This window comes from Cupressus sempervirens, chromosome 8 (genome assembly GCF_028749045.1).
Source record: "Cupressus sempervirens isolate cs-2001-9-10 chromosome 8, ASM2874904v1, whole genome shotgun sequence".
NCBI classification, from domain to species: Eukaryota; Viridiplantae; Streptophyta; class Pinopsida; order Cupressales; family Cupressaceae; genus Cupressus; species Cupressus sempervirens.
Window position 1 is genome coordinate 616,988,224 of NC_143125.1, and position 25,911 is coordinate 617,014,134.

The following is a 25,911-nucleotide window of genomic DNA, read 5'->3' on the forward strand; positions in this document are numbered from 1 at the left end:
TCACAAGCAACAATAAAACAACATACAACCTTAAGGGACTGCAACTATGACCTAAGCTCTTTGTTCAAAGATCATAAAACATTGAAAATTCACTGAGACTAGAGATGAGAATTAGAATGAAACTAATAAAATTCTTCTACTCTTTGTATTATTTCCTTGAAATTATATAGTCATATGCATGAAATGAAAAACATGAAGCAACCTAATAGATCTGAGATATCTATATTAGCCTTCTTCATCCTGTTCATACAAGAGAGAATGTGTTGAAAGAATGCTTTGATAGTAAAACACTAGAACCCTATTGGTATTACCCAGAGAAAACTGCCAACAACCCTTACAATGAAAGAAAGAAAGAAAGACATAGTAGAAGATGAATTTCCATATCCGATCTTTGCTTGGCATGTGTCCACTTGGAATTCAATCTTCTACAACTGAATAACCTCTTTCTTCTCTCTTCCCATTTGATCTGATTTGGTTTCTTCATTTTTCTGTTATTGATTTTTGAATGATGAAAACATGTGAGTCATAAAAAATATTTGATAAATTCATGAAAAGTTTGGTAAAATTTGAGTTTTACTGAGTGAATGTGAGCAAAGTGAATTCCAACTGCATTCTTACCAAGTTTTACTGATCCTCTAACTAGATTTTCAATTTTTACCAATTGCACTGAGAAGGCCCCAAATTTCACATTTATGGCTATAACTCAAACTAGTTAGCACCTATGCAAAAATGAATTCCATAGTCAAAAATTTCATCTTCTCACGATTTCGGCAATATATAACATTGCCATGTTTGCTTTCCAAAAACCTCCAAAATCTTGATTTGAAAATGCCCCTCTCTGCTAAGAAATTCAGGTCTGCAACTCTAAAATTTAAATTTTCAAAAATTTAAATTAATTCTAAAGTCAAAACTTTAGATTATAACCTATTGCCACTTTAAAAAAGACTTGAATGTGACACTACTGAAAAAGTTCCAAACAATTGACATTTTCAAAACTCTAATCTTTTTCCTAATGTGCCATTCTGGCAAACCTTCTTTCTTTTGACCCTTTTTCCATGTGGCATTGTCTCATTTTCTCAAACTTGTACATCTGGATGCCACATGTCACTTTGTGATTGGATCTAGACTTTGAGCAGGAACCATGTTGAAACTTCACCACATTCTTCAAATTTCCAATGAGTCACTAAGTCGCTTGTCAAAATTTCTCAACTTTTTTGGTGGCGACTTAGCGACCACCGAATTCTGGTGAGATTTTCTCGCCCTCTCACTTTTTCACTAATGCCACACCATTTCCACCTCAATGCCACATTATAGCCAACTAGTCCCATGTTTCGTTCACTAGTTTTCTATCAAACAAACATATCATACAGACAGGACCCATGTTCTCCTTTTGTCTTTTGCCAATTTTTTGAATTTTCTAGCTACTCGCTATGTCAGTAGCTCAAAATCCTAGGATTTTTTGGCTAGCGACATAACGAATAACCAAATTTTTTGACTTTTCTGGTAGCTTTGATGGGTTTGATTTGCATGTACAGTCGTTCAAAATTTATGCTTTATTCTGGCTGACTGGGACCCTCCAATGTTCAGCTTTGCCTTTTAAAATGCATGACTCTTTAAGACACTTTCTTTGTGTGTCCAATACTATTTGAACATTAAAAACCCACTCCATAAAACCAATGTGGGATTATGAATTGGGGCTTTAGCTTCATATTTATGCGATGACTACCAAACTCTTTAGCTGTGTGAGTTGTCTTTGAAAGTAGCTTGTTGCTTCTCAACGTGCCCTTCTTCTCTAACATGCTGCCTAACATGGATTTTCTCTTTCCTTGCCTAGAAGATTATTTTGAACTTGACTCTTCAAATCAAAAAAATCTTGAACCACATATTGCAGATTGTTCAAAATTTTGTTGTTCTTTGTTAGTGTCACAAATTTTAGGTCCATTATTTAGCAAAGCAGCCTTTCTATTTGCTTCCTTTATCTGTTCAAGAGTTTTTGGCCTAGAAAAATCTATATCATTCTTTCCTAGATCAGTTTTACTCGCATGTTTTCTAAAGCCACGTGATTCTTGGGGACCGACACCCACATGAATCCTACTTCTATCCTTTTCCTTATGTCCACCCCTAAATGACTCAATTGAACCTTGCTTAACTATTGAGCTTCTTAATGGAAAATTTTCAGAACTTTGTTCAAAGTTAGGCTCTATGTTATTGAATGACTCTCTAGGGAAGTTGTCAATAGCTAACAAAGTCCTGAAGTATGTTTACACATTCTTACTTCTTGAACCTTGACGACGCACATCAGAATATGTTTGGTCAATGCCTTGTTGCCTGCACCCATGATGAAAATTTGCAACCCTACCACCTAAATGTGATCTCCTTGGGAACTTGCCACCTATTTGTGTTCTATCATCCCTCCTATGCTTACTAAGATGGTGATGAAGATATAATTTTTTAGTCCTACGAGGATATTTTTCTACTGGTAAACCTCTCCTTTCAGACAAAGCTGTCACATCCAGATCTTGTTCTTCAAAACACTTTCACTTATGTTGGTTAACATGGCCATAGAAACATTCATGAGGAAATTCTTCACATTGATCATATGCCATGTGATCAAACTAGCTTCCACCTTCAAAATAACCCAGATCTTCATGCATGCCTTCATAATCAAACTATGCCAAATCATCTATTGTTTGTTTTAGTCTATCTCTACTAAAAAAAGGTTCTCTTCCTGGCTCCATGTCAAAGTTTAAGAGATAATCATCATAACCCTAGTAACCAAGTTGCTCATGTCCATCATCTACCAATACATCAAATCCAGGTGATGACTCCTCCAACCACTCAAGATTTTCCATATCACTTTCCAGCCAATCATCTATAGGTTGGTCCTATTGAACCTCAGACCTTGTTCCAAAATCAATGTCATTAACCAGAGGATCTAGTAAACTTTAAAGAGGATATTGAAGGTCGAGAAAAGAAAGTTTTGGGGTTTGTTGATTTGTATTTTCATTATAAAGTGGAGGTCCAACCTCTGAAATAGATTTGCACTCAACTGGCAACTGTCCTTATGTAGTTAAGATGCAAATTTTTTAGTGGCAGTATCAGATCCATTGACATCTTTCTTTTCCACTAACTGAGGTTCTATGCCTATACCATTCACCTTTGTGGTCTTTTGTGAAGCTGAAGCACCTAAATTTCCTCCAAAAGATGTGTCATGCATAAAAGTACATTTATCACCCTTCACACAGTATCCCTAGAAAAAAAATAGCAAGGAACTCTAGTCTTGCTTGTGTTCCCAGATGTTGTTGATGACTTATTCACTAATCCTGGTGAATGTATTTCAAGTGGCTCTTTCTACAACTGTGAACTTTGTGCCAAGAGGTCCATTGACTAGCCTTAAAAACTAATCAAAACTTCTGATTGGGCTCTAAAAACTGGCACATTAGATCTTTGTTCCCCCCTCTTACATCATGTTGAATCTCATCTCCTGATGAATTTGGCGTAAAAAGATATTTGCTGTCAAAGTTTACCTCTTAGAATTACCTGCATTAAAACATGTTAGAAAACAATAAACTGGGTTCAGAATCAGCTTTGAAAACTAGGCAAACTAACATTTGGGGAGATGAAAAATGGGGTATTGGTTTTCTATCATGAGGACATTATGGATCTGGGATTTGGGCTCATGAAAAATAATAGGGCACAAATGGCGAGCCGTCAAGGTGAGTTACTTGGATTTATGCAAACTGGAAACACTAACATAAAACATTTTTTGCGAATGGAATTGACCTAGAAAAGTGTGGAAATGGATTCTTCGTGATTTGAAAATTGGCACACTTGAAGTATTTTCATAGTAAAACACAATGATACAATCCATTCGATGTCACCTATCATAGATTTCAAAAAATGACATCATGAATAGGGGTTCTAACAAATCTGCAAATGCCGACACCAGTAAAATGTTATAAATTACATTTGGAATCGCATTTGAAAACTGATCAAACAGATTCGTCATAAGCTGAAACTTGAAACATAACAAGTCTTTGACTTTTAAAATGCAATGCAAAAGGATTTTAGCATTTTGGTCAACTAGGTCCAAGATGTAACTCATCAAATAGGGCTTCCCAAAAACATGAACATTTCTCATTAGCATGACAACATTAAAAGACCAAATTTGAGGGATTCAAAACCTAGTCAAACATATTTGAAATAACTTGAAATTTGAAACATAGGCTCTTAGATATGGAAATTAAACACTCCCAAAGTGACGATTCATGAAACATTATTGGGTGTGAGATATTCAATTACAAACATGCCCTCCTGTCACTGTTTGACACAGGTGAAAATGCATATTTGACAACTGCTCAAAACAAGACTTCACGAAATGGCTCAGAATGATAAATTATCATCACATAACACATAGAAACACTAAATGAAAGGTGTTAGAAGCATTCAACACCTCATGGGGCTCACAAGTACACTCAGGTACAATCATATCAAAAGCATTTATGGGCTTGATTTTCTTAGTGGTACTAAAAATTGACCATCCAATTTTTAGGCCCAATAGTGGCTCTATCTAGGGATGCATGTCCCTTGAGGGCATGGAAAGGATTCAAATCTCTGGAAGAAGCATACCACACACTTGAAACAACAAAACTTTTCTTTAACAACTTTATTGAAAACAAGAAAACCACTCAACTGCGATGTACACACAATGGCCTCGGGCCACTGAACTTCAACAAAAAAATTTACCTCTATCAAAAACTTGATTCTCATCTGAACTTGTATGAGGTAAAGTGGAAATATTTCTTCTATCAATTTTAGAAATCAGATTAGCACCATGAATCAACTCTCTTGGTAAAACTGAATCTACAACTTCACTTTCATAATGCATATAACAACTAGCTTCATTTTCTACAAATTTCTCTTTATGAAAGTTCTGATCAGCATGCTCAAACATATCAGACTGAAACTGAAAATTCTCTTCATTTAATGATTCATGCATGCTATCATTCTCGAATATGAAAGCTTCATATTCAACTTGGGGAAAGGGATCACAAATACCTTGAAAATGTGTATCCTTATGCATAACCAGATGATATTCAAATGAGAAATCAGATTTCTACTCACAAATGTCATCAATGTTAGAATCTAAAACTAATATGGAGTTCTTCAATTATTCAATGAAAAAATGGATTAGTCATATTAAAACATTCATCATAAAAATCCTTGCAAGGTGCAGGCTGATTTTCAATAACCATCTCATCAAACACCTTGTTATCATAATCAGATGCAACATCATGATCATACTCACTGTCATATTTGGAAGAAGAACAATCTAATTTCTCACAATAGTAGGATAAATTATCATCATTAAACTCATTCTCCACTAAATCTAAACCGTCCATGTGCTCTTCAAACAAAGGATTGATAACTCCATGCAATGACCCTCTTTGAACATTTTGACAAAAAATGGGCTGATCATCATTAGGATTCTCATCATATAAAATGTTAGTACACACTTTAAAACCATTACCCATTTTTTCTTCATGGAGACTTTCAGCATGAGAAGAAAAATCAAGAATACATGTAGACTCACTTTCTACTTCATCAACGAAGCATGTGGAATATAAATCAAAGTTACTTTCATTGCCTTCATGTAGGTGATTCAAATGTCTTGCAAGAAAATCATCATTTATCTTACCAATAGGTGCTGATGTATTAATCTTAGGATCACTCATATATTGATCATCACTACACTCATTCTCAAGACATTCATCTACACAATTAGGTAATTCGTTCTTATAAACAACCTCTTTATCCTCATGTTGTGTAGACAAATCTTCATAGCTTTCAACATCTAGCTAACTTGTATAACTTTGAAATGAAACTTCACTTTTAGATTTAAGAGAATAACTTAAACCTTTACTAGCAAGAGAGTACCCACTTTTTTCATTTCTTTATTCCTCCCAATTTGTATCTGATTCACATGAAGATGCACATATACTATGATTGTCCTCTCCTTGATTTGAGTAACAACTCTCATCATTAGCTTCATATGATGCCTCTTGATAATATGTTGGATCAGCAAGTTTATTATCACTTGGAAGATAACTTTCAGCTTCTTCATACTCATATTGAGATGCATACCTTTCAACTTCAACCTTTATAACATTCTCAACATAATGCAATCTCTCAATATGATAATTCATTTCTTGCATATTTCACTATTCAAGTGAATCCTTCTTATCATCTATTGTTGAAACATTACAAACATGTGAACTCTATTCTTCTAACTGTGACTAAGATACATGTGATTCATACTCTTTATCTTGTGTTATCCTTTTATGGTATGTTGGATCAGCAACATCAAATTCATGATCATAGAGACAACTCTCAGCCTCCTCACTTGCACAAGAGTGAGATCTAGGTATAGCAACCTCAAATTTCGAAGCATTAGTTACATCATCATACATATAATCATCTTGAGAAGAATTTACTATTGTAACTAGACCTTGACTCATAAAATCACCATAATGTTGAACCCTATCAAAGTCTTAAAAAATTCTTACTACTATAACATCATGAACATGTGTGTCATCATTTGTAACCAAACTAATCTTACTTATAAAACTGAATTTTTCGCTTGATTAAAACCTACAATAGGGGTGCTAATATTCTTATTTGAAACTAAAGCATCAACACCATGTTCAAATTTTCTTTCATGGCCATTATATCGACAATCATTCAAAGAAAAATGACCTCTAATCAATCCATACTTCATATTATTCTCAATATCCCTAGCGGTCACAAAAGCCTAATACAATGTCTATGGTTCTTTATCCCATAGTAGGTAATTCATTTTCTTGTCAAATGCATCAAAATATACAGCTAAAAACATTTGATCATTGGGTCTATAACTCTCAGGGATTTCATTAAGAGCCTTTTCAAATTTGATGTTAAATTGAGGAACCAATTCATCATCCTCAATGTGAATCTTCAAGAACTTATCATAAGAATCAGATATGCTTACCTGTTCTCCAAATTGCTCCATAAAAGTGGAATGCAACTCACCCCATGATGAAATAGAACATGCTGATAGAAAGGAAAACTAGTCTCTAGCATCACCTTCTAAGGTTTGAACAAATAACTTCATGTGCACATCCTCATGAGCAATCTCATAGTCACCCATTAAATCACTGAACAATTCAACATGATGACTAGCTAAGACAAGATGGTTCCCATTAAACTTAGGCAAACATTTTCTAACCTTATTAGGAATGACATTTGGGAAACCATGAATAGTATCAAAACTTAATGGCATATACCGCTTGGTAGAAATGGATCTAGGAACTTCACTAACTAGCTACATCTTAGGTGAAATGAATCTTGACATCCTTCAAACTTAAAACTCAATCACCAAGATTACTTTTAGTATTCATTAATTGTAGTAGATATATACCCTTCTACCAATCTCAACTTCAAACACACTTCACAAACTTAAATACAATCGACTGAAACTTAATCAATGAAGTGTTTGAAACTTTTCAAACTATTCTCCTCCTCTTAGTGCTGAAAATCACTTGATGGAGTACACTTTTCACAATCAATCTTCATGAAAAGAAAAATACATGAAAATGAGAATACCTCAAGATCTGGATGGTTGAAAGTTCTCTATCTACATTTTAGAATAGCAGACCCAAAGTTTTAACAAACCCTTAATGAACCTTTTAAATCAACACACCACAAATCTTGCAACCATTTAAGATGTTTCAACCTCATTGAATCAGCTCTTCTCCTGCAACAACTAATCAGAATTCATTCATAGAACTGCACTCGTACAGAGATTAACTTTGAGTTACCACTCACATTATGTGAGACATGAATTGCATTATATTTGAACAGAACTACAAACTGATTTGAAACAACGACAGGTAGAAGAAACCCTCTTCAGGATTATCTTGAAATTGAAACATCTATACAGAGCTAAAACACAACTCTCTCAACATCATTAGATCAAGACTACACTTCTCTTTTCAAACAAGAATTTCAACAACAAGTTCAGATCTACCCCACAATGTACTCAAAGCCCTTAATAGAATACATTTACAATTAAATACCACTAGTTGTAGAGATAGAGTCGCTACTCACCATTGTGAGAAAAGATTTTGAAACACAAACTATTACTGATCTAATTTTGAACCAGACTTCCAACATGAAACAATCTTGTAGATCCTCAAATATTTTGAAAAGAGAACAAGATACCGATCAATCCTTTGACTCTAACATTTTATAACAACACTTGTAGAGACCGAACTAATTGAATACAAACTTATGGCATTTATAAAACACAATTTAAATCCAAGTGCCACAACATATTTCCATAAAGGAATAAAACTTACTAGGGTGCATGAAACCTTGCATAAAAAATTGAATATGCACAACGTATCAAAGATTTCCAACTCCTTATCAATGAATTCTTTCATAGACTCTCTAGTTGAGTCACCATTTTGTTGGTGTTTGAAAATGCTGGAGGGTTTTCAATTATCCCAATGAGAATATGACATATCTAGGGGTAGCTAACTCCCATTTTCAACATGCCATTTCAAACACCGGGCCAACTATAATGCATGACCCTTCTTCTACTTCAGGATCTGCAATACCTAGGTGGGTTCACCTCAGATTCAATCAATATTGTACCAATGCAAAACATATCCCTAAATCTATTTACTATAGATGAAAACCCTTATATATCCTAATAACTCATGAGACGAAATAGATCTACAATATTATGAATCGCATAAGTCGAGTGAGGTTTAATCCTTTTCAGCCCACTACAAAACATGAAAAATCGAACTGATTTGATTAAAAGATTTTGAATTCAACAAAACCCTTAATATGCAACAGCATGAACAAGTGATCCTATAAACAATCAGTGCCTTATCTATTGGGTAATTCCATGAATTAATCACATACATATATATATATATCTAAGACTTATTTGTATCTTTAGATATACGATCTATCCATTCACCTTGTAAATAAACATCCATGCTCAATCTGAATCTCATTCTTACATGATATCCTTCTCAATAAACTTGCAACCCTGTTGATTCCTTGAAGCATTTACATAACTCCTTGAGTCACAAGCAACAATAAAACAACATACAACCTTAAGGGACTACAACTATGACCTAAGCTCTTTGTTCAAAGATCATAAAACATTGAAAGTTCACTAAGACTAGAGATGAGAATCATAATGAAACTAATGAAATTCTTATGCTCTTTGTATTAATTCCTTGAAATTATATAGTCATATGCATGAAATGAAAAACATGAAACAACCTAATAGATCTGAGCTATTTGTATTAACCTTCTTAATGCTGTTCATAAAAGAGAGAATGTGCTGAAAGAATGGTTTGACAGTAAAACACTAGAACCCTGCTAGTATTACTGAGAGAAAACTGCCAACAACCCTTACAATGAAAGAAAGAAAGAAAGATATAGGAGAAGAAGAATTCTCATATATGATCTTTGCGTGACATGTGTCCACTTGGAATTCAATCTTCTACAACTAAATAACCTCTTTCTTCTATCTTCCCATTTGATTTGATTTGGTTTCATCATTTTTCTGTTATTGATTTATGAATGATGAAAACTTGTGAGTCATCAAAAATATCTAATAACTTCATGAAAAGCTTGGTAAAATTTGAGTTTTACTGAGTGAATGTAAGCAAAGTGAATTCCAACTACATTCTTATCAAGTTTTACTGATCCTCTAACTAGATTTTTAATTTTTACCAATTCCACTAAGAAAGCCCCAAATTTAACATTTTTGGCTATAACTCAAACTAGTGAGCACGTGTGCAAAAAAAAATTCCCTAATTGGAAAGTTCATCTTCTCATGATTTCGCTGATATGTAACATTGTTATGTTTGCCTTCTAGAAACCTCCATAATCTCGATTGAAAATGCCCCTCTCTGCTAAGAAATTCAGGTCTGCAACTCTACAATTAAAATTTTCAAAAATTTAAAATAATTCTAAAATCAAAACTTTAGATTAAACCCTATTTCCACTTTTAAAAAGTCCTAAACGTGACACTTTTGAAAAAGTTCCAAACAATTGACATTTTCAAAAATCTAATATTTTTCCTAATGTGCCATTCGGGCAAACCTTCTTTCTTTTCACACTTTTTCCATGTGGCATTGTCTGATTTGCTCAGGCCTATACATCTAGATGCCACATGTCACTTTGTGATTAGTTCTAGACTTTAAGTGGGAACCATGTTGAAACTTTGCCACATTCTTCAAATTTCTGGCAAGTCACCAAGTCATTTGCCAAAAATTTTCAACTTTTTTGGTGGTGACTTGGCGACCACCAAATTTTGATGAGATTTTTCGTCCCTCTCACTTGTTCACTGATGCCACATCATTGACACCTTAGTGCCACGTTACATCCTACTAGTCCCATGTGTCATTCACTAGTTTGCTATCAAACTACCATATCATACAGATGGGACCCACATTCTCATTTTGTCTCTCGCAAGTTTTTCGAATTTTTTGGCTAGTCACTATGTCGCTAGCTGAAAATCTTGGGGATTTTTTGGCTAGCGACATAGTGACTATCCATATTTTTTGACTTTTTTGACGGCTTTGATGTGTTTGATTTACGTGTACAAGCATTCAAAATTTATGCTTTATTCTGGCCAACTGGGACCCTCCAACATACAAATTTGCCTTTTAAAATGCATGACTCTTAAGAAACTTGCTTTGTGTGTCCAATACTATTTGAACATTGAAAACCCACTCCATACAACCAATGTGAGATTATGAATTGGGTCTTTGGCTTCATATTTATGCGACGACTACCATACTCTTTAGTTGCATGAGTTGTCTTCAATAATGGCTTGTTGCTTTTTAATGTGCGCTTCTTCACTAACATGTTGCCTAACGTGGATTTTCTCTTTCCTTGCCTAGAAGATTCTTTCAAACTTGACTCTTCAAATCAACAAATCCTAAACCACATACTACAAATTGTTCAAAATTTTGTCATTCTTTGTTAGCATCACAAATTTTAGGTTCATTATTCAGCAAAGCCGCCTTTCTCTTTGCTTCCTTTATCTGTTTGAGAGTTTTTGGCCTGGAAAAATCTATATCATTCTTTCCTAGATCAATTTTACTCACATGTTTTTTTATGCCACGTGATTCTTGGGGACCAGCACCCACATGAATCCTACTTCTATCCTTTTCCTTATGTCCACCCCTAAAGTGCTCAATTGAACCTTGCTTAGCTACTGAGCTTCTTAATGGAAAATTTTTAGAACTTTGTTCAAAGTTAGGCTTAGTCTTATTGAATGACTCTCTAGGGAAGCTGTCAATAGCTGACAAAGTCTTGAAGTGTGTTAGCATATTTTTACTTCTTGAACCTTTATGGCGCACATCAAAATATGTTTGGTCAATGCCTTGTTGCTTATGCCCATGATGAAAATTTGCAACCCTGCCACCTAAATGTGATCTCCTTGGGAAATTGCCACCTATTTGTGTTGTATTAGACCTCTCACGCTTACTAAGATGGTGACAAAGATCTTCTTTTTTAGTCTTACTAGGAAATTTTTCTACTGGTAAACCTCTCCTTTCAGACAAAACTGTCACATCCAGATCTTGTTCTTCAAAACACTTTCACTTATGCTGGTTAACATGGCCATAGAAATATTCATGAGGCAATTCTTCACATTGATCATATGCCATGTGATGAAATTGGCTTCCATCTTCAAAATAACCTAGATCTTCATGCATGCCTTCATAATCAAACTGTGCCAAATCATCTATTGTTGGTTTTAGTCTATCTCTACCAACAAAAGGTTCTCTTCCTGGCTCCATGTCAAAGTTTGAGAGATATTCACCATCATCTTGGTAATCAAGCTACTTAGGTCCATCATCTACCAATACATCAAATCTAGGTGATGACTCCTCCAACCACTCATCATTTTCCATATCATTTTCTAGCCAATCATTTCTAGGTTGGTCCTGTTGAACCTCTGACCTTGTTCCAAAATCAATGTCATTAAGTAGAGGATATGGTAAAATTTCAAGAGGATATTGAAGGTCAGACAAAGAAAGTACTAGGGTGTGTGGATCTATATTTTCATTATAAAGTGGAGGTCCAACCTCTGAAATAGATTTGCACTCAATTGGCAACTGTCCTTCTATAGTTGTGCTTCTTACAGATGAAAATTTGGCAATGGCAATATCAGATCCATTAGCATCTTTCTTTTTCATTGACTGCAGTTTTGTGCCTGTACCATTCACCTTTGTGGTCTTTTGTGAAGCTGAAGCACCTAAATTGCCTCCAAAAGATGTGCCATGCATAAAAGTACATTTATCACCCTTAACACAATATCCATGGAAAAAAAAAATAGCGAGGAACTCTAGTCTTGCTTGTGTTCCTAGATGCTATTGATGACTCATTCTCTGATCCTGGTGAATGTACTTCAAGTGGCTCTTTCTGCAACTGTGAACTTTGTGCCAGGAGGTCTGTTGGCTGGCCTTAAAAATTGATCAAAACCTTTGATTGGGCTCTAAAAATTGGCACACTGGATCTCTATTCTGCACTCTTGGACCATGTTGAATCTTGTCTCATAAAAAGTTTGGGGTCAAAAGATGTTCACTACCAAAGTTGACCTCTTAGAATTACCTGCATAGAAACATGTCAAAAAACAATAAACTGGGTTTGGAATTGGCTTTGAAAACTGGGCAAACTGACATTTTGGGAGATGAAAACTGGGGCATTAGTTTTCTATCATGAGGACATTATGGATATGGGATTGGGGCTCATGAAAAATAACATGGTGCAAATGGTGAGTGGTCAAAGTGAGCTACTTGGATTTATGCAAACTGGAGACACTGACATAAAACATTTTTTGCAAATGGAATTGACCTAGAAAAGTGTGGAAATGGATTCGTCATGATTTGAAAATTGGCACACTTGAAGTATTTTCATAGTACAACACAGTGATATAATCCATTCGGTCTTGCCTATCATGGATTTCAAAAAATGACATCACGAATAGGGGTTCTAACAAATCTACAAATGCTGACACTAGTAAAAAGTTATAAATTGCATTTGGTATCACATTTGAAAACTAATCAAACGGATTCGTCATAAGCTAAAACTTGCAACACAACAAATCTTTGACCTTTACAATGCAATGCAAAAGGAATTTTAGCATTTTGGTCAACTGAGTCTAAGATATAAGTCATCAAACAAGGCTTCCTAGAAACATGAACATTTCTCATCAGCATGACAACATTAAAAGACCAACTTTGAGGGATTCAAAACCTAGTCAAATAGATTGGAAATGACTCGAAATCTGAAACATAGGCTCTGAAGTATGGAAAATAAACACTCTCAAAGTGGTGAGTCATGAAATTTTATTGGGTGTGAGATATTTGATTGCAAACATGCCCTTGTATCACTATTTGACACTTTAGTGAAAATGCAGATTTGACAACTGCTCAAAATAGGACTTCACGAAATGGCTCAAAATGATAAATTATCATCACGAAACACATAGACACACTAAATGAAAGGTATTAGAAGCATTCAACACCTCTTGGGACTCACAAGTACACTTAGGTACAATCATATCAAAAGCATTTATGGGCTTGATTTTCTCAATGGTACTAAAAATTGACCATGCAATTTTTAGTCCCAACACAATCCTAACCCTAAATACATGTAACACAATGCTAACCCTCATGTATATTTAATCCTAATCTTCTTAACTCTAAACATTATATATTTACCCTAGAATTGACCCTGATTCTAACCATAACCATAAAATATAAAACCTAGACATAAACCTTTAAACTTAAGTTATATTGAATTTCAACACAAAATTTATCCCTAAACCTAACCATGATGTGAAAACTAACTATAAAATTTTACAACACAATCCTCACTTCTTAACCATAAAAAGCCCTAATATTAATCCTAACTAAAAACTTTAATCTAGATTTATACTAACCCTAAACATTATATTAGTTCCATAATGTATTGATCATGATTTAAATGATATATCTCTAAATCTTAACTCTAAGCCTAACCATGTAACTATAACCTTGACATAAACCTTAATCCTAGGTAATGCTAGACTATAACAGACTATTTATATTAACTTACTCGACATTTAACACCAAATCCTCAACCTAATCATAATTATAAGTTTTTAACAATAACATAAGTCTCACACTAATATTAAACACTAATGATATAACTAGATATAAATGCAATTATAACACTAACCCTAACTCTAACCATAATTTCTTACATAACATAGAACACTATTTTGAAAACACACTCCTTTAACCCTAGCCCTAAACATTTTCCTAACCCTAACTTAATGAAAATTTACCATGATTAAACCCTAATAATGAGCCTAAACTCAATCTTAATACTAAACCAGGTAACCCTTACATTAACCCTAAAACCATAACATAAGCCATAATCATGATAAAACATTAAGCTTGAATGCCAAACCTAATCATCCTAATCAAATTAATTTATGCACTATGAGACACGTGCAACAAGAAAAATATACATACTACTAATTTTATAATTCTAAACCTAACTATAACCCTAATAATAAGTCTTAAACTAACCCTTTAATGTTTCAACTTTAAGCCTAGAACCCTATAATTAACTCTAAACCTAACACTAATTGTAACTCTTTACCATAGTCTAACTTATTTCCCTAGTAACCTTAGCCATGATTGTGACAATATACCTATTAAAGTATATAGTGAATCTAGTTCTATATTTAACCTAGTTATGTGTCAGGAAGTCTACCCATGTGATCTAGACTCTATCTAGACATAAGTGAAACAATTTTATGAAGTTGTTGCACATAGTTCAATCTATACATGTACATGTTATGTTTGTTTCATGTTTATGAAATTCTATGTACATTTACATAACATATGTTCATTTCATGTTTAAACATGTATTATTTAATTTCACATGTTTACAAAATTCTAGTTTCTTAAATGTCATCAAGTACAACAAATTAAAGTTTATTAAATGCCATATTTTATTTTAAGATGTACAAAACACACATATAGTGTACTATATATGTTATGTTTGTTTCATGTTTACATGTATTGTATAGTTGAATTTCATGTTTATGAAATTCTAGTTTCTTAAATGTCATTGTACTTGATAAATTTCAAGTTTATTGAAAATGTAAAATTTAAATTGAAATTTTAGGTTTACACATTATATACACACATGCATACTACATACATTTACCTTCACATAGTAGATCAATAGCTTCATATCTCCATGAGAAACAACCTCCTATCCCCCTCAAGTAGTAGCCTTCTATGCCTCGGAGCAAAAATCTCCGAGAAAAAATCTCCTATCCCCCTGAGCAGCAACAACCTTCTACCCCCCTAAGCAGCAACCTGTCCCCCCCTAGTAGTGCACTATTCCTGCAGATCAGTAGCCTATCCCACATGACATGCTCTATGATCATTCCAACCAAGAGATTCATAGACTTCGTGAATCCTTGGTTAGTGGCATGTGCTATAGTGTGTATAGTAGTACATGTCAAAGAATCTTACAGAGCCTCACATATATTAGAGATGAGATTCATTGTGCTACTCCATACTCTGCATATACTATATAGATTCTCCTTAATAATAAGAGATGAGAGGTCTCTTGATGTCTTTCATTGTAGTAGGTATAGGACTTAGTGCCCAAAGAGACACCGAAGAGGGAATATTTCCCTCATTATCTTCCGCTAAAGTATGTGAAGGGCTATTCTCCCATTAAGTGTATGGATCCACAAATGGTTGCACTTATATACCCACTCTTCCTTGCTACTCATGGTCATTATCTAAATAACAACCAAATTCCACTTTACTTTGCATGAAAACTTTATGTTGAGGTTCGATTAGGCAAGGTAGTGAAATACACTGATTTACCATCACATTTAGGATAGATGAGTGGTAGAGTAGTTGATAGGAAACTAGGTCATCCACCACTGACACATTGGTCAATTTTTGGAGAGGGGGAACTTGCTATTTCCCCTATGTTAGATCTATTAGTTGATGAGGCCAAGCATAGAACAAAGTTGTGAGGGATGATTTAGGAAGTTGAAGAGATTGCCATAGCTATCAAATTTATTTCGAGTGATGAGGTTGGCTAGTATTTGATGTCTCATTGGAGTTCTAGATCATCATCTAGTGCTCTATTTTTAGGAGACTTCTACAGTGTAGCAGGCATCCCTTCACTAACTAACTTAGATTTTACTAGAGTGTTGGCATGAGATACTATGAGTAGTCTTGCTAAGGATCTATTATATTCATATAGATTCATATCAGAGCATCTTGGCATACTGATATCAAATGTTCAACATCATGTCTATGGTGGTATTGGGACACATCCTCAACCACATTCTTGTCATTAGTTAGGTAGTGGTCATGGTGGTAGTACACATCATGATCCACCTACTGACCACTCTTTTGTTGTAGAGGGACATATATATACTAGTACAAACCCTTCAACCAATGCAAGGCATAGTCAAAGTTTAGATGCAAGCCTTGATGATGTTGACTTCAACTTGTTGGCCACAAGATAGATGGACTTGTTGACACATGATGATTCTACTTCTATTCTATCTCATCTAGTCAGTCCACTTGGCTTGTCATTATTAGGATGTGTACTAGCATAGATATAGAGATGGAGCTAGATGAGGCCCAACAAAATATAGATATATTGGTAGACATGATCGATGCTAGGTAGTCTGAGTATTATCAAATTCCAACATCTACATAGGTAAATCTATAGTCTTTTAATATTCATGTTAAAATTTCAATTATTTGTTCAACTAATAATGTATACACATATACATATCTTGCCTTTGTAATTAAATGCATGTGGGTATGTGTAAGATCATAGTCAACCAAACTATGCTCTCAATTGGCAGTAAAAAATTAGCAAATCAGGGTTATGTCAATTTGATATGAAATTTTCTACTTGTTATAAACTTTGTTGAGATAATGGGTGTTGCACACATTGCATAATATTGTTATTTTATTATTTTATTATTTTATTATGTAATGTTGTGCCTAGATGGACGTGCAACATGTAAAGATTCCCATAGAATATTCTTGATGAGTTGTATTGTAACATTGTGAAAATATTTCATGTAATTATTTAATATTGGGGGAAAATAATTAAATGCCCAATATTAAATGTGGGGTTAGTGGGTTAGGTAGCACATGGTTTTAGCACATGGTTTATGTAATACCACTTGGTGGTTTTGTGGGACTTGCTACTATATAAGCAGCCACAAGGGTAGTTGTTGTGAGAGTAAGAGAGTGACAAGGAGAAGACAAAAGGGAAGAGTCGAGTGAGACAAGGCTTGATAGGTTAGCCAAGGGAGCATTTGTGAAGGTTGAAAGCATGGCATGGGATGTGTGGATTCATGCTTGTTCACATAGTTTGCTCGGTTGTGGCTATGGCCATGAAGGCTTCCATGGTTGTATGGAAATGGTTATTTTGCTAAATAATACATGATGATGGATGCTTTTGGAGGCTGGTTTTTTCCCTCAATGAGGGTTTCCCAGGGTATATCTTGTATCATAATTTTGTGGGTATGTTGGCTATTCTCTTGCATGTGGATTTTAATTTCGTGTTTATTTCAGATCTATTATGGGTTATGTGGAAACGGTTATATTCTTTGTTGCCAAGTTTCCTTACAAGTGGTATCAGAGCTATAGTTTTATTATATTGTAACCCTAGATTGAATCCATGGGAATGCATGAGAGGATTAAAAAAAAAAAAAAAAAAAGGGGCAAGATATATGAATGATTTATTGCAGATCTAAGGGTTTTTGGATTTGCTGTTATGATGGGATGTTAAAATATTTTGGACATGTGAAATTGTTGGACAAAAATATTTTTTCGGATGTTTCATTTAAATGAGGGTTTTGGGGGGTAGCATGTAGAAATGACCTCCTGGGTAAAAACAGACCTCACCATTGGATCTGGGTCAACATTTCCATAAATTTTGATATATAATATGCCCTAGTTTGGCCATGTTCAGAGGAAATGAAAGAGTTTTTTGGTTTCAGCCCATGATGGCCATCAAATTTAATCCCGTCGGAATTTTCGTCACTGGAAAAATAAAAAAATGAAAAATCGCACTGAAAATGGTAAAAAGACTGTCTTAGTAAAATGGCCATAACTTTCTCTCAAAATATCGGATTTCAAAGTTCTTATAGGCGTTGGAAAGCTAATTCAGAGCACTACAAGATGGTGTAGGTTTGGTTCTATGATTTTAAAATTTTGTTAGGTTTTAAGAGCCCTAAAGTCAGATGTTATTTATTTTGAGCACGGATTAGGGCATAACTTGGGCATACGGAGTCAGATTTTGAACTTCAAGTAGTCAACGAAAAGCTCTTGGAGAGCTCTACCCATTGGTTCAGATTTGGTGTAGGTTTGGCATGATTTATTTGTTGATATATTGATCTAAACAGTTTATAAATATATTTTGACTATGGTAACATTGTGAGTTTATGACATTGGAGATTTAAAATTTGATGTCATTGTATACTCAGTTTATATTTTAGTTTGGTCTCATGATGATATGGTTATCAATGTTTGATTTGGATATGTATGATGACTTGTTGGGTCTACAAGTTGTGCAGTGTTGTAAGCGGTCTATACTTACAGGTTGCATTTATAGCTTGGTTATGGGTTGTCTTTGCCCATTGATCTTTCATTATTGATGCATATTCAGATCGGTGGCTTGGATTTGGGTTGTCTATGCCCTAAGTCACATGATTTTATCTTCATGTAGAAGGGATGAGATGTTGTTACCAAGTACAGTCATGGTGGAGGATTGTGGTTGACTATTTTATGCTGACAGGTTGGACATATTGAGAGCCAGATGCTCGGTTCATGGATGTGATCATGGTGCCATGGATTTTGGCATGACATGATTGGATATACAGGTACATCCTTGATGTTCATTAGCTTGGATTTCTGATTCAGTTATGGTGGTATATCTTCTTGGTTGAGGATCATGGTTGTTTGATTTCTTTTGAGGAGCTCATGATGTGCACATTGAGTTCTTTGATGGTTTAATGCCTTGGTTGATTCTCATGGTTAGAAGATGGTTTTTTCATCATTATGTCATGGATAGCTTGGATACACGGTTAGTGGGAGCTTGTGACAGTGATGGGGTGACAGTGTAGGATTAGTTCCTAGTTTGGTTTGGAGAGGATGGATTTTATGATGCCATAGGTGACTTGGTACCACAGTTGAGTGGGAGTTGTTGGCATTGATATATTTATTGAATGTTTGCAGATGTTGGAGCTTTGTCTTAGATCCTGTTGCTGCAAAAGCATCTTTGACATTTGCATGGTGCACTTGTTATCTTCATAGTGTTTGAAGATGGTTAGATCTTGAGGACTCATGGAGTTCTTGGTTATCTTCATGGTATGTGGAGATGGTTCTTCATGGTATGTGGAGATGGTTTTCTTCATGGTGTATGGAGATGGTTGCATCTTGAGGACTCACAGGGTTCTTGGCAAAGGTGTGGTTTATGCTTTTATTTGGCATGTTATCCTTGGTATGAGAATGGTTTCATTATTATGTCATGGTATACTCTTGATACGCATTTAGAGTTGTGACATGTTATAGTATGTTCATGTGGAGCATGTTATCTCTTTAGTTGAGATGGTAAGATCATGTTGTCATGTTTATGTTCCTGAGGCCATGGTTGGAACTTTGACATTGATCTTGGTTTAGTTTCTTGGTATTGAGTACACTGATCATAAGCTGGATACTTCATGATATTGCTATGTTGCATTTGGATTTGGCATGGATTGATTGGTTATAGGTGCTCATGGATACTTAGAGACGGTGGTGACGTTGATTTCTCTTGGATTACAGAAGTATTTGTTGGGATGGTTGATGGTTTCAATAGGAAGTCCGAGGGGCAGTCACCTTATATGGACTTGAGAGGAGATTGTTCTTAGATGAGTCTTGGTTGGAGACTTGGGTATCTTGATGAGCATTCTCATTCCCCACTCTTGGTCTACTCGGCGGTTTGCTACTTGAGAGGTATAGCCCATTTTTTTTCTCTCAGTTGCATTATATTTATGCTTATCTTTCATGGATATGGATCTTGAGCTATGGTACATGAGTTAGTTCTGGAGGGTTCATTTGAGAGATGGTTTAGCACTGGTTATCTCCATGTGCATATGTTGTTATACTGGTTGAGTTTGGGAGATGGTTTTATATTGGGCATATTCCTTGGATTAGGAATGGTTATTCCTTGGTTTAGGAATGGTTTTATTGAGTTTGATCTTCTTGTGAGAGGCTTACATCCATAATTAGTTATATGGTATGGTTTGGGTGCTGTTGAGGCTTCTTGTTCGGGTTTTATGGAGGAGATCATACTTGCACAGTTTACATCTAGAGGTGTGTATAGAAGGACATGATACAGGTTATGATTTGCATGGTTTCTCTAGTCTTGGTTATCTTCCTGGATGTTCAGTTTTGCTTCCATTGGATTTGAGATTGGTTGGAGATTGTGATCACTGGTTTGTGCTCATGCATGTCATGTGAGAGATGACATAGTTATTTCTTTCTCTTTCCTCTGTTAGTTTTGGAGAACTTGGGAGAGCATTGGAGACTTGTTATGAGAGTTGTTTTTGCAGGATATTGAATTATGTATTGTGGATGTCCTTGATACTACATGGATTCACTTCTTTGAGATGTGTTGAGTGGATTGGTTATAGATTTAACATTATCCTTTGCAGTGGGAGCTTCTTGGTATATATGTGGTAGGTATTGCTCTTGAGGCTTGTGATTGCAGGTTATAGATTGGATATGTCGGTGATATGAGATTCACTTGTTATACCTTTGAGGTATGGATAGTTGGATGGGTTTGACACTTTGTTGTGGGTGCTATTTCAGCTATGGATATTTTGACAACTACAAATACATGTGATTACCTTTGGATCAGGTTTTTTGTGCTTGGAATTTCAGTTGGTATAGGATTTTATGATCTTCTAATGTGACAGGTTGGGTGGCTTTCTCTTTGGATGGCTTCTATGTATGTCTAGTGGTAGTGGCATAATAGAAGGTGAGTTCATTCATATTCGAGATGCTGGATACTTTGATTTTGTTGCGGGTACCAGGATGGAGCACTTGGTGTATTTTGATCCATGATGGTGGATGTGCTGGGAGGGATTGTTCCATTGTTCATTTTGTGTGGCTACGAATTGACCCTATGCAATGTATACAACAAGTGGGAGATTGTTGAGATAATGGGTGTTGCACACATTGCATAATATTGTTATTTTATTATTTTATTTTTTATTATGTAATGTTGTGCCTAGATGGACGTGCAACATGTAAAGATTCCCATAGAATATTCTTGATGAGTTGTATTGTAACATTGTGAAAATATTTCATGTAATTATTTAATATTGGGGGAAAAGAATTAAATGCCCAATATTAAATGTGGGGTCAGTGGGTTAGGTAGCACATGGATTTAGCACATGGTTTATGTAATACCACTTGGTGGTTTTGTGGGACTTGCTACTATATAAGCAACCACAAGGGTAGTTGTTGTGAGAGTAAGAGAGTGACGAGGAGAAGACAAAAGGCAAGAGTCGAGCGAGACAAGGCTTGACAGGTTAGCCAAGGGAGCATTTGTGAAGGTTGAAAGCATGGCATGAGATGTGTGGATTCATGCTTGTTCACATAGTTTGCTCGGTTGTGGCTATGGCCATGAAGGCTTCCATGGTTGTATGGCAATGGTTATTTTGCTGAATAATACATGATGATGGATGCTTTTGGTGGTTGGGTTTTTCCCTCAATGAGGGTTTCCCAGGGTATATCTTGTATCACAATTTTGTGGGTATGTTGGCTATTCTCTTGCATGTGGATTTTAATTCTGTGTTTATTTCAGATCTATTATGGGTTATGTGGAAACGGTTATATTCTTTGTTGCCAAGTTTCCTTACAAACTTTATATCAAAAATTTAAGAGAAAAGAATCTCTAGGAAATTGAATTTAGTTTCTAAAATACTAGGCCTTATTTGAAAAGAACTAAAAATTGATTGGTCAAAATTTTGAATTTTAATGCAATAGTACAAAAATTTTAGGACAAAAATAAGAAATAAATATATGTCTGACCACCTTAATTAAAATCAAATGATAATATTTTAAAATAATATTCTAGATAGAAAAATTAGACTCATGCCTAGATGTGACACATATATTTGGGTATTTTTATTCAGAATAAATAAATAAATATTAATTTTCTACTTTAGTATTTTTGGAATTAAAAAAACTCTCATGTCTAACAAGCTTAACTAATTTAAAACTCTGCAAAATTTAATTTAATTTTTTTTTTCCTTATAGTAGAAGAATCATATAATGTGATGCATCTTTTGGATTTCAATGATGTTGTACCATTTGAAAGTTATAGTTGTTTTTTAATAGTTTGTCAATCAACACTTTATACGTAACTCCATTAGAAAATAAGTAATAATTACTTACTAGACTCATAATTTGAAAAAACTAACATTTATGGAAAGCTAAGAACATTCTTAAGGAACTCTTTTCATTTTATCAAATTTTGGTGAAAAAAAGGTCATTAGCTACATGTTTGAAGTAAAAAATACATAAGAACAAGCCAAAAACACATTTTTAGGACATTTTTAAAGTTGACCATATAGGGTTGGTAGCAAAAGTTATAGTAGGCCTTATAAAGGTATTAATTGTTTTCATTTATTATTAGGATGGATGGGAAAAATTTAGAATAGATTTTGAAATTCTTAGAGGCATTTCAAAAGTACATATTTTTCAGATCGCCACTTTTTGGCACACCATGATCCTGTACATACCCGTGTTTTTATTTGATTTCTTGCACACATGTATATATGTATTGTAGGGGGACATGCCTTTTTTGACTCCATCTTTGATGCTAGATTGTGTACATTCATTTCACTATATATATATATATATATATATATATATATATAGGGGTCAACTCATCCTAGTGAGCATCTTGATAGTCATTCTTTAGACCGCACTGTGAGGAGACATCATGAGGATAATCCTACACCTGATGATCTATAATTTTTTTAAATTATAGATTATTTGATCTAGACTTTCATCCAAAGAGATTATTTGATCTAAACTTTCATCCAAATTATACATATTTTTGTTATTTGTTATTTGATCTAGACTTCCATCTAGATTATACATGTTTAATGATTGGCATACATATATACATTTTCTAGACATTTCTTTTACATGTTAGCTTATGTTGGATTATGTTCTATTATGTTTGATTATGTTAGACTATGTTCTTTTAGATGTTAGATTATGTTGGATAATGTTCTATTATGTTGAAACTTATGTTAGATTAAATGTTAGATTATGTTGGATTATGTTAGACTATGTTCTTTTACATGTCAGATTATGTTGGATAATGTTCTACTATGTTGGAATTTATGGTATATTATGTTAGATTATGTTGGATTATGTTGGATTATGTTAGATTATGTTCTTTTACATGTTAGATTATGTTGGTTTATGAAATTGATGTATACATATGAAATTGGTTAGGGTTAAGGTTAGGTAATTAACTTTACATAATTCTTAATTAGTTATATAATTACTAATTCCTAATAATGCAAGTGATATTTAGATATGATTAAAGTCTAGTCCTAATTTCATCCCCTCAAGACAAGTCCTAATTTCATCCCCTTTCAAGACAAGTGTTCAAATTTCTTCCCCTCAAGGCACATATCCTAATTAGTTGCATACAAGTTCTTAATTTCTATAATTAGTTACAAATAATAACTTAAACCTCGCAAGTTAAATGAAAAATTTATAGTAATATATAATTAGTTACAGGTCTTAATTTCATCCCCTTCAGACACAAGTCTTAATTTCATCCCCTTAAGACAAATGTTCAAGTTTCTTACCCTCAAGGCACATGTCCTAATTAGTTGCATACAAGTTTCTATTTTTTATAATTAATTGTAAATCATAATTTAAAATTCACAAGTTAAATGAAAGAGTAAAAGTAATATATAATTAGTTACAAGTCCTAATTTTATCATCTTAATTTCATTTTTATGCCTTTATTTTTCAAATAATCAAAAAATGTCTTAAAACATTGTTCCACAAAATGTGTGTCATGTTCTTTGTCATCACTAATGTAAAAGTGATACTCTTTTATAATGACTCGTGCTTGATCTATACTTTCCACACCATCCAAATCGACTTGTGTATGTCAATAAGATACTTGAACCATAATAGTAACTTGCTTTGTATAGTAGTATTCTACTTGAAGTTGGTTTTTGAGAAATGAAGGAGTAATTCTCTGCAAAGTCAATAATAGATAAAAATGTCTCAAGTGGAAAATTTTCTCTTAGTGTTTGAAATTGTTCTACTTACCACTTAGCAAAAAAATAATTATGTATATATGGTTGAGTCAATTTACAAAAAATTGATGTAAATTCTCTAGCAGGTATACCATCCTCTACATATTCCAAACCTTTTTATTCTTTTACAACTTTTTTTGTGACTTTATGTATTGATATCTCTTACATTTTACCATCCTTGTCATATCAGTATCTTTATCTCTCAAAGGAAATCTGGTTAGGTTACCACATGTTTCACAAGTTTCACTTATCCGATCTATTTCACCTATCGCATGATCATTTGGTTTGTCAGATAAGATTTATGTTTTGAATTGGCTCAGTCATTTATGAAAAGAATTTTGAGAACTATCATCGGTAGAAATTGTGTATCAGCCGAAGGGTCCCTTCAGAAATATTCTTTTTATGTAGCCGACGGGTCCCTTCGGAAAGGTTCTTGTTATGTAGCCAATAGGTCCCTTCGGGAAGGTTCTTGTTATATAGCCGATGAACCCCTTCAGAAAGGTTCTTGTATGTAGCTGACGGGTCTCTTCAGGAAGGTTCTTGTTATGTAGCCGACGACCCCTTCGGAAAGGTTATTCGAAAAGTATTTATACCCCCTTCGAGAAGCATTGCAATCATGAGATCTTATCAAGCATAATGTACTATTGGGCATATGTGAATAATAATATGAAGTTCTGCTATTCATATCTATGGTCTGTGCGTTGATTTCTTTACCCAGTACAGTAAACATTTGGCAAAATTGCCCGATGGACCTAGAACAAAGGATGGAATAAAATTTGATGCCAAATTAGCTAAATAAAAATAAGAACATGGTGAAGGACAAGGATGAAATACACACAGCTCAAGATAATCTAATTCTGGCATAGCAGGCAAAGCATCGAAGAAGATTCTAGAAGATTGCTGACAAAAATAAGAGCGTGGAAGGATTGTTCAAGGAGACTCGACAATGACTTGATTTGGTGGAAGAAGTGAGGGCAGAGTTTCTAAACCTGCATATGCCACAAGAAGAGAATCCTGATGGAAGGAGATCAACTCGCATGGCTTGGAGTGTCGAAGGAGCATGAGCGTAGAGTGACCTCTTCATCTGAGATATACTTTCGAAACAAACAGCTTCGGTTGACGAAACCTCTTCTTCACCAAATAGCCTGGAAGTCAAAAATAGCGCAGGTGTAGAAAATAACATGAGTTTGAAAAGCAACATGGGTGTAGAAAATAATGCGGGTGTGCAAAACAATGCGTGTGTTCAAAATAGTGTGGGTGTACAGACCAGCGTGGGTGTGCAGAATAGTGCAGGTGTTCAAAATAGTGCGGGAGCTTAGAACAGTGCGAGTGTTTAGAATAGTGCAGGTACACAACAAAACCCTTAACATATAGTGATAATGGCAGGTCCAAAAGAAAAGTTTCCTAAATTTGATGGTGAAGGAGCTGCCGATCTG

The 25,911-nt window shown here is 34.5% G+C and overlaps 2 pseudogenes; both read right to left on the minus strand.

The window, feature by feature from the left end:
* Nucleotides 1–1,804: 1,804 nt before the first annotated feature.
* Nucleotides 1,805–3,546, minus strand: LOC149543943 (uncharacterized; annotated as a pseudogene).
* Nucleotides 3,547–10,940: 7,394 nt separating this feature from the next.
* LOC149543944 (uncharacterized) lies at nt 10,941–25,676 on the minus strand (annotated as a pseudogene).
* Between the last annotated feature and the right edge of the window lie 235 nt (nt 25,677–25,911).